General features: G+C 47.9%; 1 pseudogene; it reads right to left on the bottom strand.

Moving 5' to 3' along the window:
* The window catches only part of LOC116641971, a 115,193-nt pseudogene that overhangs the window by 56,340 nt on the left and 45,001 nt on the right, over nucleotides 1-13,852 (bottom strand).

Here is a 13,852-nt window from a genome sequence, read left to right as displayed (position 1 = left end):
GGTTTAGTGGGGTTCCCCCACCCAGGTCTCATGAGGCTGAAATTGAGTGTCAGCTGGGCGGGGGTTCTGCAGAAAGAATCTGCTCCTGGGCTCCTTTAAGTAGGTTGGCAGAACTCAGTTCCTGGCAACTCAGGTCCCCATTTTATTTGCTGGCTGTCAGCAGGGGGTGTCCTCAGCTCCTGGACGCCATCCGCATCGCTCCATCGTCACGGCTTGCAAAGGCATGTGGATGTTTAATGCTTGGACTTCTGTTTCTTCCATCAGCTGGAGAAAATTGTCTGCTTTGAAAGCGTTCATGTGACTGGGTCAGGCCCACGTGGATATTCTCCCTTTTGTCATTGAAACTAACATCATCACAGGGGTGGTATCTCATCATAAGCGTGAAGGAGGGGTCCCTGGAAGCCACCTCAGAATTCTGCCTTCCACAGGGGCTTGTCAGCATATCCAGACCCCGTCCCCTCTACTGCACCCCATCTCAGTTCCCTACACTGGGACCTTGCCCCTTCACAAGGCTTAGCACCTGGCTGGGAGGTGTGGGGGGTGTACGGTAATTGAGAGAGAAGCACAGACTTCCTGTGCTGGCCCCAGGGGAGGGTGCAGGCAGGAAAATGTCCGAACATGGAAAAGACTCCGATGGGCTGTGGGGTTAAGAGGTGGTTTCTTGGACACAAGGATGGTTTCAAAGGATGGTTCCAGAAGACTGTGAATCCTCTTAGAACATGTCTGTGGAATCTGGGGTTGGAAGTGAGGGCTCTCAAAAGCCATTCCATAGTGTACATTTTACCCATTCCTCGAAATAGTCCACTGTAGCATTTCTAGCTGTGTGATGGTGGGCAAGCTAGTAACAGCTTTGTGGCTCAGTTTCCCTCTGGGTAAAGTACAGATGATTATGGTCTTTACCACACAGGGCTGTTCCAGGCTAAGTGTTCAGTCTGTGACATCCAGTGCATGAGACAAAATAAGAGCAAGCATTCAGTTTCAAGATGCAGCCGAAAAGTGTTATAAGTTTATAGAATGGGATGGGTCCTTTACTGTGAAAGCAAATTAAAGTCTTCAATGATGGGGAACGTTCAGGTGAATCAATGGGGAGCATTCAAGTTGAGCGACTGTCCCGAGGCAGGTGGAGCACGATGCCCACTTGTTTCCAAGGTGCAGGGAATGTCATCTTTGTGGATGGACATGTCACTGGTCACCCACAGCACTTTGGGGGAGGCCATGAAGGCACTCCATCGACCAGCTTTGGCTAACCCCACAGACAGAAGGAGTTGGGGAGCAGCAGGAGAAGCAGGAATGTGGAGTGAGGCCTTGAGCAGGGCCCTGTGGCCATCCTAACTGCTCCTGTCTTTCCCACATAATGAACTTTTCCTCCTAAATTCACTTGGACTGTTCAGGATTTTGGGGCTCCCTGGAATTTTATTGAGAGCTTCAGATTTTTCCAGCAACTTCTGCTGGCTTCATAAGCAGCTATTTGGGTCAAAACTAGAGATATATGTGGCTTCATTCCTGAGACTCTTCTATGCCTGTATTCAGGACTACCTGTTTTGCTTTGGAAAATTTCTGGGCTAAAATATTTTTGGCTGTTCGGAAGTGGAGAAATCATAAACATGAGCGTTCATATGCTGAAATCAAAATTGTGTGTGTACTCTGTGAATGTGTGCACATATGTGTATATTTTTGTGTGTATGACTGTGTGTGTGTATGCGTGTGTGTAAACCTGGTCCCATCTGTATGTTCTTCCTTGTCCTGAGACAGTCTAGGGAAAGCAAGAGGGGCTTAACTGCTATAAAGCCACTGGTCTGAGGCAGGGGTTAAAAGTTTCCGTATGCTTAGGGACAAGTGTCTCCTTCCGGGAACAAGAACAAATGAGAGGTAACAGCCATCAGGGAGTACTGGTTGTCTGGGAAAAATTAGAAGTAACAATTTAAAGCCTCCTTGCACAAATATTTCTGTTTTCCGGGAGCCCTAAAAAGAAGAAAGGCATCCTGTGATGTCTTGTGTCCACTAACAAGTGACAGCCACAAGATAACAACGGTAGGACTGAAGGATGCTTCCCTACTCCCAGCCCCTCCTCCTTGGGAGAAGTGCCTTTATAAGCCTGCACACTACACCCTGAGAGAGACAGTCCTTTCTTGTTGGCTCCCTTGTGTGCAAGCTACCTCAAACTCCACCTGCTTTCCTTCTCTCCAGCTCAGTGTTCATTTCTATGACACTGAGGTTCAAGAACCTGGGGTTGAGGGTCTGGTAAAGGTCTCACCTCGGTTAAGGTTGGTTGGCCTGGTAAGGGCTTTGGGTAGTCTTGTCAATTTTCATAATAGTCTGTCTATCGAACCGTGCTCATTTAGAAAGTTTAGGGGTGAGGGGTGCCTGGGTGGCACAGTTGGTTAAGTGCCTGACTCTTGGTTTTGGCTCAGGTCTGATCTCAGGATCGTGAGATCGAGCCCTACATCGCGCTCAATGGAAAGTCTGCTTAAGATTCTCTCCATCTCCCTGTGCTACCCCCCAAATAAATAAATAAATCTTAAAAAAATAAAAAAAATAAAAATTTTAGGGGAGGGCAATAGAGAATACCTGTCCACAAGATCCTTGGAGGTGAGAGCCTGGACTGTCAGTCATCCACTGTGGGTGAGAGAAAGGGTCTCTGGAAGGTGTTTGCGGGACACAGAGCCTCCACTCCTGGGAGGGTGTTGGTTGAGTGTGCAGTTCCTAGACTTCCTGCGGGTCCCTATTCCCTGAGCTGTGTTTAGTGCTGGCTGTACTCACACCGAGGGTGGGGCGGGGCAGGAGATAACGGAGAGACCCCGAGTCCGCCTGTGCTGCAAGGGCGCTGAGGGGGTTTTATCACAGCAATCAGGGCTCACAAGACAAATTTTTCTCTGGCTTCTGGCTGTGTGAGTTGGGAGAAGAGTTGATTTTTCTAAGGAGCCGGCTCTACTTCTGCACAGAGTTAACTGTGTAACTGATTGTGTTTCTCTTTTTGCTTTGTTCAGCCGGGAGCTGAGAGTAAAATTTATGTTCAAGTTTAGGAACTGGGTTAGACAGTAGAGCATGGACTTCTAACCTTCCCTTAGACTTGATTTTCTATGCTAATCTAGAGTTTGAGAACATTTATTTACATTTTTCCCATTTTTGTGTGCTAGTGAGCTCTATCAAATCCTTAGTGGAACAAGTCAACCGCAAATGATAAACATTAAAAACAAAACAAAACAAAAACCACCCTGTGATATTTACTAATAGGCCAGTGGGCTGCAGACACCCCCCCTCCACACGGAGGAGGACACCGATAGAGTACTAAGGTGGGACTGGGCTGTGCACAGATGGGGTGATGGAGGGTCGCAGCTTGGGGTCAGGAGCCTGGGAAAGGCACCCAGGCACTTGGGGGGCCCACAGAGAGGTGAAACTAACCATGCCTGCTCAGTTCCTGAGTTAGGAGCATGAACTACCGGTTCTGACCCCACCTCTTCCCAGCTGGTTGCATGTACTGGCTCTGCTCCCTGGGGCACGTTGCCTAACCTCTCTGAGCCTCAGTTTTCTTCTCTGCAGAATGGGATCAGTAACAGAGTCAGCTTCATGAAAGATAGTGAGTCTCAAGTGAGATCAGTTTGTCAGGTGCTGAGCAGAGAGCCTGGCATTAGGGACTAGCTGTCATGATTATTATTATTACTGCAATCAGAAGGTCCAGAAATTGTGTGTTGGGGAATGCTGGAAAAGTGATGTGCTTCATTTTTTGACTTTTGAGCTTCCAGTAAGTGTTGCTTATTCCCTGGGTTGGGGGATGCAGATTCAAAGTTGTCCCCAAACCAAATTTCCCACCCTAATTCCAAGACTGTGACTATGGCAGATATTAGTCCTGAATGATGGTGCTTTAGATGACATACATATGCAGATGTGATTAGGGTTACTAATCCTTCGACATTAAAATTAGGAGGTGATCCAAGTGGGCCTAAGCAGAGAACAGTGTCTTGCTGACGGTGGAAGTCTGAGAGATGTAAAGGTGAGGGGGGATTGACTCTAGGAAGGCTCTCGTTCCCAGCCTTCACATACAGGGGTCATGGGTAGGGACTGAGAGCACCCTCCAGGAGCTCAGCACAGTCTCTAACTGATGGCTGTCCAGGAAACGGGGGTTGTCAGTCCTACGACAGCAAGGAGCTGAATTCTGCCAACAACCAGACTGACCCTAGAAGCAGGCCTTCCCCAGGCCCTCCAGATAAAGCATAGTATGGCTGACACTTGATTTCGGTCTGTGAGAGCCCAGTCACACCCTCCAAGACTTCTGAGCTTCAGAAGTGTATGATAATAAATGGGAACTGTGCAAGGCTGCCAAGCCTGTGGCGTTTGTTACACAGCAAAGGTATCTACCACACTGGGTCCCTTGCACATGGAGCTGTCTACCTTACAGCCACCACCAGAGTTGCTGCTGGGCAGGGCGATGCACCACGAGATGGCTTCTTGTCCACCTCTGGGAGACAGTCTTCGCAGCCTGGAGCGCTGTCCGTGGCCGTGCTGTGAACCAGCGATGCCATGGGTGCCCTGGATGCAGATGCCACCCCGCAGGGAAGGCACACGTCTGTGCCTGGGAGGTCAAGAGCATAAGGAGATGTGACTGTGGGATGCCCCGGGAGAAGGTGCTCTGGTTTCTCCCAGGCGGATGAGATGTGACAGATGAGCCTGGATAAAGACAGCCAGCTGGAGGGATATAAGGTCCTTATAGCATTGCTTTAATTCAGCTTTCAATTTGATCAGTGATGCCCTTCTGGTGAAGTGTGTGCAGCTTAAACCCAAGACTGTAAACCTAATAGGAATTTGGTTCGCTTCACGAATCAAGATAATTGTACTTTGAAAAATGTTTTCAACATAACATTAATTTCGACCTTTACGTAAAGTGTGAGAGAAGTGTGTTTTTAAAATGGATATTCATGCATGACACATTTTCCATTATCATCTTATCAGATTTCCTGAGTTGCTGCAGCAGGAGATAGTTCAGGTGTTGAAAATAAGCAATCACTTATTTTTATGTTCTTGCAGGGACATGTTATGGCGATTGAATGGAATTTGCTTTCTCTTTTTCCTTACAGAAGCCTCAAGAACAAGGGCCATGGGGCAGTGTTGGGTCCTGCCACCCAGAGCTCGCCAACAGTGATTGAGGTTGATTAAAAATGAAGAACAAGCAAAGCATTAGCCCATCTCGTGTCCTCTCCGACCCTGGAAGGATTCTCCTGTATCCTTGGATTTAAGATCCTTACTGTGACATATTTAAAAAGCAAGCTAAAGATTTATATATGAATTCCCACTGGATCCCACTGGCTTCCAGAGTCAATTCGACACCTTTTCCCTCCCACCTGTGCAGAGGCAGTGAGTTCACTTCCCTAACCTCACCGGTCTTGTTTGAACGAAGGAGCCCTGGCCAGATGCTGGCCCTGCAGAACTTTTAAAAAAAATTAACCAAATAGAGTTTTTAAAAAATTAAGGCAAAATTCATACAACACAAAATTCACCACATTAACTGTTTTCAAGTGTACCATCTCGTGGCTTTTAGTACATTTACAATATTCTGCAAACATCACTACTATCTAAATTTGGAGCATTTTCACCAGAAAACAAACTCCGTATCCATTAAGCATCACTCTCTGGATGGATATGGATCTGCTGCTTCTGAATATTTCATATACATGGAATCATACTGTTATAGGATCGCAGGGTTCTTGTCTCACGGAGTCGAAGAATGAATCTCCTGGACACAAAAGGGTGAAATAAAGTGAAAGTTTATTAAGTGGAGGTGAAGGCAGAAAGGAAAGAAGCAGCTCTCTAGAATGAGAGGGGTCCCGAATGGGTTGCCACTGAGGGTTTCTAGTGGCAGTCTTTTATTCAGAACTGATTGGGAAGCTTGTGGCCTTGAGTTTCTTGTGCCATCTTGGTTTGAGTGTGGACTTCTGATAACCCCTTAATGACTCAGTTCTTTGAGGTTCGGTCATTTTCTGTGATACACTGTAGCCACCAGAAAAAAGTACTCTGGACCATCCATCCGAGGCCAGGTGGTCTGTTTCCTTATCTCTTGTTCACTCTGTCTTAGCTTCTGCCTGCCAGGAATAGTCTCAGAGCCCAGCTGGGGGCCCCTTACCTCTCCCTGCCTAGACCTTAACCTTTTCCTTGCCTTTTGTGACTGGCTTATTTCACTTAGCATGTTTTCAAGATTCATACATGCTGTAGCAGGTATCAACACTTCACTCTTTTTTATAGTAGAATAATATTCCATCCTATGGATATACCACATTTCTGTATCCATCCATCTGTTGATGGACGTTTGGGTTGTCTACTTCGGGGCTATGATGAGTAATGCTGCTATGAATATCTGTGTATAAGTTTTACTTTAAGCAAGCCCCTGCAGAATTTTTGGTATGAGCTAACGATTGGGTCTTATTTGAAAATAGTGATGTTCCCTTGGTGAGTGCCTATTAGTAAGACTTTAATTCATTGATTGGTTGCCCAGAGATTTGTTTTGCTTCAGAGAAGACTGTATTTTGTTAAATGCAATGGATTACTGAAAAGGTGTTCTTTAAGGGCCTAATACCGCAATGCCCACCCGACACTGTCTGAAAGTCTTCCGATGTTTTGTCTTGGCCAAGAAGCCTCCCATGTGGGTATGGATTCTCTGATATTTTCTGAATTCTACTACTCTTCATTTCCTCCAGACCCATCCCCTGTTCTCTGTCTTATTAAATCTAATGTCTTGGAGATTGAATTAAAGATATCAGGCCCCTTTGCTGAGAACTCTTTAGTAATCATGATTTCTGAAAGAGAGGGTTATGCCAGAAAACACGGGAACAAACCCCACGGCCTCCTGTCATATCGTGAAGTGTAAGTCCAGCCATTTGGGGGTGCATTTGCTCTCACTAAGATGGATTTAGGCTGAGAGGTTTTTGAGCTGCATTGCTGGAAGTGTGGGGGTCTGAGGAAGACTGAGAGCTGGAGGTTAGGCGCGGAGTCCACGTGTGGGACAAATGCTCCACACCTCTCACAAAGTCCCTTCTGCTCAAGGGCTCCCATGCTTGACTCTCTGTACCAAGCTCCACACTGGGGAGTGCATCACACAGCCTGAGCAGCGGAGGGCATCCCTGGCCGGTTCTGTGTCCGGTTGCCCCCAAATCACATATTTGCGAACACTGGAATTACAGCTTGGCAATTAGAGCTCAGCAAAACAACCTCGCTACCGAAAGCACAGAACTGCTGTGTCTGATCCAGGGAACCACAGAATTTGTGTCTCAGGCTTTCCTGGGGGTATGAGTTTGCTGGGTAGAGATTTTGATGACACTGACTGCCCTCATGACATGGTATTTTTTCTGGGTCCTTCTTTTTAAAAATTTTGACCAACGCAAATCATTGAACTTGGGTGCGTAAACTGTACTTAGGATGGGATCTCCCAGCTCTCTGAGGGGTGGTGTAGTCCAGAGCCCTGATCCCTCAGAGCATCTGCAGTTCCAGAGACGTGAAGCAGAGACTCTTGCTATTTTGGCAACCCCAAGGTTTTTGCCGCCATCCCTCTGCTGGCTTATCCAGACACATAGACCATTGTAATTCTCAGCCCCTTTCCCTGCTCATTGGTTGGTTTCATTAACTGAGCTCCAAGAGGCCCAGGAATCAGGGCAGTCTCATGACGGGGAGCAATCCTGACCTTTGCAAACCTCTCTTTGTATCAATACACACGCACATACACATATATATACATGCATGTGTATATATGTGTGTTTGCTTATTTCCTTATTTGTTTCAAGACTTCTCTGAAAATACTAGAAAAAGGAGAGGGAAGAGAAAGGCAAAGAGATTCACATCAAAAGTATAACTAGGAGACCCCACTCTCTGTGAGCTTCTTTTTGTTACAGGGAAGTCCCTAACAGATAAAGAAGGCATCAGCTCACACTTTTTCCAACAACTTTTTAAAGAGATGCAAGTAACCTAGTGCATGTCCTGCAAAGCCTTTGAAATGTGAAGGTAAGTGAAACTGCGGTTAATTAAATGCTTTACATTTGTCATAGTTAGCATATTATATGAGATCAGCTAAATGTGTCACTCAGAGCTGAGATTTTATGGTCCATACATATCTTTCCATGGTGCATTCTCCACGTTCCGTCAGCGTTCACAGTACATTTGTTTCATGTTTATAGGGCTTTTATTTGCAGGCAATGTGGCATAGCAGAGGGCACTGGGGTGAGAAGGAATGGGAGAGGGGGCAGCTTTGTAGTTCTGGCTCTCTGGTGGCTTTCGAGAAAGTCATGCCCTTGAGCCAGATCTTCAGGGGAAACTGGGGCAGTTTCTATCGTCCCACTCTTTGAAATTACTGTAGCGCTTCAGAGGCATTAATATTTTTACTTTTTAGAGTAAATGTTTGGCACACCCTTAGTTTTCAATTACTGTTGCAGAACTGACCACCCCCACATAGCAGCGCCTATTTACTATTGTTATTTGTCATTGAGTGGGCCAAGAATCTGGAAAAGGCACAAAGTGCAGAGCTTCTGCTGGAAGACTGGGGAGTCACTGGAGGGTTTCTTCACTCATGTGTTTGTTGTCTGCACCTGCATCGCCACACGTGGCCTCTGCATAGCCGGGCTTCCTCACAGCATGGCTGCCTCAGTGCAGGGCGGTGTCTTCCCCACTGAGTGGCCCGCTTTGGGCTCCAGGCAGGAGTGTCCCAGACAGTGGTGAGCAGGTGGTATCACCTGCCACACCGAATCCTCTGATCTCCTACCTACCTCTTCTCTGTTCCTCAAGGCCACGACCACATTTCGCCCTCTAGTAGTCTTCTGTGTACTTGTCCTGGAGTGTCCTGGTTAGGACTGTGGACTTAGGAGCTGGATCGAAATATTCTCCCTTATGCAATAAGAATATTAGCCCCTGGGCGCCTGGGTGGCTCAGTCGGTTAAGCGTCTGCCTTCGGCTCAGGTCATGATCCCTGGGTCCTGGGATCGAGTCCTGCATTGGGCTCCCTGCTCAGCGGGGAGTCTGCTTCTCCCTCTACCCCCACCCCGCTCGCACTCTCTCTCTCTTTCTCTTTCTCTCTCACAGAATAAATATATAAATAAAATCTTCAAAAAAAAAGAGAGAGAGAAAGGTAGCTCCTATCCCTGAGGACCAGAGAGTAAATTCATGCAAAGCACTTAGAACATAGCCTGGTGCAAGGTGCTTCCTCGATGAATGGCCACGACTGTTTTCTCCTGCAATGTGGTACAGGGTCTGCCAGGACAGCTCTGCGTCTTAGTCACTTCTGCCTTGCATTTTCTGTAGTACTTGGTGAGCAGAACACAATCGGCACACACTCGTCTTTGCTCCTTCCGTGGCCTTGATGTTTGCAGGGACACAGCCCCCCATGACTCATGTTCCCTCTGGGTCTTCAGCAGGGTCTGTCTTCTCAGCTTACCCCACCATCTCAGAGTGCCATCTCTGACCATCCCCCATGGGAGCCGTCCTTGTCCCCATGGCATCCTGTTTCATTTTGTTCATAGCTACTTGCTTCTCTTAGACCAGGATGTGAGCTCCATGAGTGCCAGATTTCAGTCTGTCATGTTTCCTGCTGTGTCCTCAGTGCCTAGAACTGGGCCGTGGAAGGGGGAGGGAAGGGAAAAAGAGACTGACTTCATGCTGATTTCAGAAACCTGTTGGAGAGGAAAGCTGCGTCCTATACCGGACTGCGATTTACTTCCCTTTTAAGCACTTAAAAAAATCTCAATGACATCCATTCAGTCTTACTATATTTAGGTAAAATCCATTCATAATAAAAACAAAACTATATCTTCCCAATGGCAACTTAATTTTGAATGGAAATATTTTTTGGGCGGGTCTTTTTTTAAAATTTTTAATTAGGTTATGTTAATCACCATACATTACATCATTAGTTTTTGATGTAGTGTTCCATGATTCATTGTTTGCGTATAACACCCAGTGCTCCATGCAGAACATGCCCTCTTTAATACCCATCACCAGGCTAACCCATCCTCCCACCTCCCTCCCCTCTAGAACCCTCAGTTTGTTTCTCAGAGTCCATAGTCTCTCATGGTTTGTTTCCCCCTCTGATTTTGCCCCCTTCATTTTTCCCTTCCTACTATCTTCTCTCTTTTTTTAACATATAATGTATTACTTGTTTCGAGGTACAGGCCTGTGATTCATCAGTCTTACACAGTTCACAGCGCTCACCATAGCACATACCTTCCCCAGTGTCTATCACCCAGCCACCCCATCCTTCCCACTCCCCACCACTCCAGCAACCCTCAGTGTGTTTCCTGAGATTAAGAATTCCTCATATCAGTGAGATCATATGACACATGTCTTTCTCTGGTTAACTTATTTTGCTCAGCATCATACATTCCAGTTCCATCCATGTTGTTGCAAATGGCAAGATTTCATTCCTTTTGATGGCTGCATAATATTCCATTGTATATATATACACCACATCTTCTTTATCCATTCATCTGTCAATGGACATCTTGGCTCTTTCCACAGTTTGGCTATTGTGGACATTGCCGCTATAAACATCAGGGTGCATGTACCCTTTCGGATCCCTACATTTGTATCTTTGGGGTAAATACCCAGTAGTGCAATTGCTGGGTCATATGGTAGCTCTATTTTCAACTTTTTGGGGAACCGCCATACTGTTTTCCAGAGTGGCTGCACCAGCTTGCATTCCCACCAACAGTGTAGGAGGGTTCCCCTTTCTCTGCATCCCTGCCAACATCTGTTGTTTCCTGCCTTGTTAATTTTAGCCATTCTGACTGGTGTGAGGTGGTATCTCATTGAGGTTTTGATTTGGATTTCCCTGATGCCGAGTGATGTTGAGCACTTTTTCATGTGTCTATTGGCCATTTGGATGTCTTCTTTGGAAAAATGTCTGTTCATGTCTTCTGTTGGGCGGGTCTTAATATGGACACTCACTTTGTAGCTGTCCCCAGCTCTGGCTTTGCCCTGAGTCCACTGTCCTCCCTGCTGGAACCCATGACTCCTGGCAGAGTTACTTGGAGTCCACTAACTTCTCAGACCACTGCTGGGTTACCCTCACCCTCGCCCTCAGCCCTCAGTCACAAGGTGGGATGGTCCATGCTGACCCCAGTAGAGACGACTTCTTGCTGCTCCACCCAGTGCAATTCTCAGAACAAAAGAGAGAAGACAGACTCCTCTTTATTTTGTGCAAACATGGTTTTGAACGTTTGTTAGTTTTCCTTCTTGTAACTTGAGTTGAGAGCATCCATCTGAGTAGTTTATAGGGTTCTGGATTAATTACTGGAACCTGGAAATTATTGGCTTTGTTTTATTTTAAACATAAAAATTTAGGTTTGCTATGCACCACTCAGTATGAAAGTTCTTAGTTTTCTTGTTTGGTGTATACTCTAGAGCCTGGCTTTGGAACTTCCAGATGTCTGCTGGATGGGTGGGGTTGCCTGTGTGATTCTCATTTCCGTGATCCTGTCTTCCTCGGGTCTCTCTGTCTCTCACTTCCTGCAGAGATGAATTCCTGCCCATTTCTCTGTTTGCTTCCGTGACATCTGGGCTATGTGGTGAGGGTTATTATGACTTTAATGATCTTACCATGCACCCAGGGGCTGCCCTAATTCTTAATTGGAGAATGTGGGGTACACAGGATAAAGTCTGACCATGTGCACACCTTGAATGCCTGAATGGAGGTTCTCAGGCTTGGCCACTCACTGGAATCACTGGGACCTGCAGGGAGCACTGGGACCAGGTGCTCCCTCCCAGTGGGGGACTTAACTGGCCTGGGGTATAGCCTGGGCACTGGGGTTACAGATCTGCAGGGGTGCTGACTGGAGCTAGGCTTGGGGACCCTTGGGTTCTCTGGTTTGTCAGTGGAGGCAGGTGCTTGGTGGGCTCTGGGAAGGCGGTGGGGAGCAATCAGACAGCATGCCTCTGTCATAGAGCCTGCTTCTCAGGGGCTGCATGCTGTTCTGGATGAGTAAATGACCAATAAGTTGGATTATTTATTGGAGAAAGATGTCCACAGGGAAAAGAACGGCTGAGGTTGGATGACTGTGTTGAAATGTAATCATGGATAGATTTGGCAGTTTGGATGTATTTAACACTGAGACATTATGGTGTCACTTTACCAGTCATTTTTATTAATTGTCCCCAGGTTCAAGTTTGGGACTTAGGTCAAGTTAGAACCACTTCATCTGCCAGCACCTGGCTGCCTGGGAGGGAAGGCCTTGTGGGCACGTGGTGAGATGAGGTGGAGTCAGGCAGGACCTGCTTGAACCCGGGCCGGGTGTGCTCACTTCATTCCAGGCTCACAGAGGGTAGATGGGGAACAAGTGGAAGAGCTCTGAAAGCCACCAGGCCCGTGTGGTCCCTGGGACCCAAGTCCCTGAGATGCGGGGACAGTGGATGAGCCAACCCACGGCCCAGGACCTCCTCCTGTGCTCTGCTGCCCTCAGCTTGGCTGCAGGATGTGCACAGGGTCTCTGGTCTGTCCTTTTCTTGTCCTACCCTCAGGGAGAGCCCCCCACCCTTTGGCTCAGTTCCGATGGATTCCTCACGGCTTCCTCCTCACGTCAGTGCCATCTGCCCCAGCACCCCACACACCCCTGCCAGAGGAGGACGTGAAGAGGGATGGGGCCCGGGGGTGACACGTCCTCCTGGGGGGATGCTGTGGAGTGTGCTGTCCTGCTTTGCTCTTGGGGCTGGCTGTGCAGTTCCTCCATTCTGCTCTGTCCCCAGGGGGCCCACGTAGTGTCCCCAGTCCTGGGTGAGGGTGCTGGCAGAGGCCACCTCATGCGTCCGAGTCTGGGTCCCTCTGAGGCCACACATGGGGCTGGGGGAGTGCGCCGCATGATCCTGATGAACTTTCAGTCAGTCTCAGGCTTTCGTCCTCGCCTCCTGCCCGGGAAAGACAGCACCAATGACAACCACTTTGAGAATCACCTTAGATCGGAGAGGGGAGATTGTTTTTCCTGAGAGGCACTGAAGAATTTCCCACTAAACATGTGGCCTTCCGCTGTGGAAACGCATGATGTGGGTGGATCCTGAGCAGCCCATCTGGGGACAAGTTCTTTGGGGTCTGTGGGACTTCAGGACAGTGGAGAAGCTAGCTGCCCTTGTCCCAGGGACGGTCTGTGATGAGCACAAGTGCTTCTTTGGGGTCTGGTGAGACAAAGACGTTGGCCTGGGGCACTTCATCCTGAGAGCAGAGGTGGACAGAGAAGTGGAAGTTGCCCCTTAACCTTGCAGTGTGACCTCTGATGAGGGAAGGAATCGCAGGCTCCTGTGAGGATACAACCTGTTGGGAGGACGGCCCTCCACTGAGCAGAGCCGGCATGTGGCTGTCAGGGCATGAGGGTGCTGGCAACGTGAACACGCCACCTCTCAATGCACAGGATGGACAGACACAAAGGCGGAGGATGGAGAAGTAAGAACCTTAGGTCACAGCAAGAGTCCATGAGAAATACTGCAATTATTTTTTGTAAGTGAACTAAAGTTTCACACCCACCTCCCTGGATTCTGGTTTGTAAGAGGGGTTCTTTTTGTTTGTTTGTTTGTTTTTATTATGTTATGTTAATCACCATACATTACATCATTAGTTTTTGATGTAAGAGGGGCTCTGATTCCTGTCCCCTCCTCACGGCCTCTTCAGGGTCATCTCAAGGACTTGGGCACGGCCAAGGCACAGAGGAGACCTCTGACCACAGGTGGTCCACACTGGGTCCTGCAGCCTCCTAGTTCCTCTGTACTGTGCTCTAAGGAGGCCGGGAGCTCCACAGAATCTCCTCCCAGTGTGGGCTACCTTCTCTCCGGGCAGGGGAGCTGAGGTGGCTCTGCCTTTGGGTCCCAGCCTCTCCTCTCCTTTAGGGCCAGGGGATGGTCT

This window comes from Phoca vitulina, unplaced genomic scaffold (genome assembly GCF_004348235.1).
Source record: "Phoca vitulina isolate PV1807 unplaced genomic scaffold, GSC_HSeal_1.0 scaffold22, whole genome shotgun sequence".
NCBI lineage: Eukaryota > Metazoa > Chordata > Mammalia > Carnivora > Phocidae > Phoca > Phoca vitulina.
This window is presented reverse-complemented; position numbering and strand designations above follow the sequence as displayed.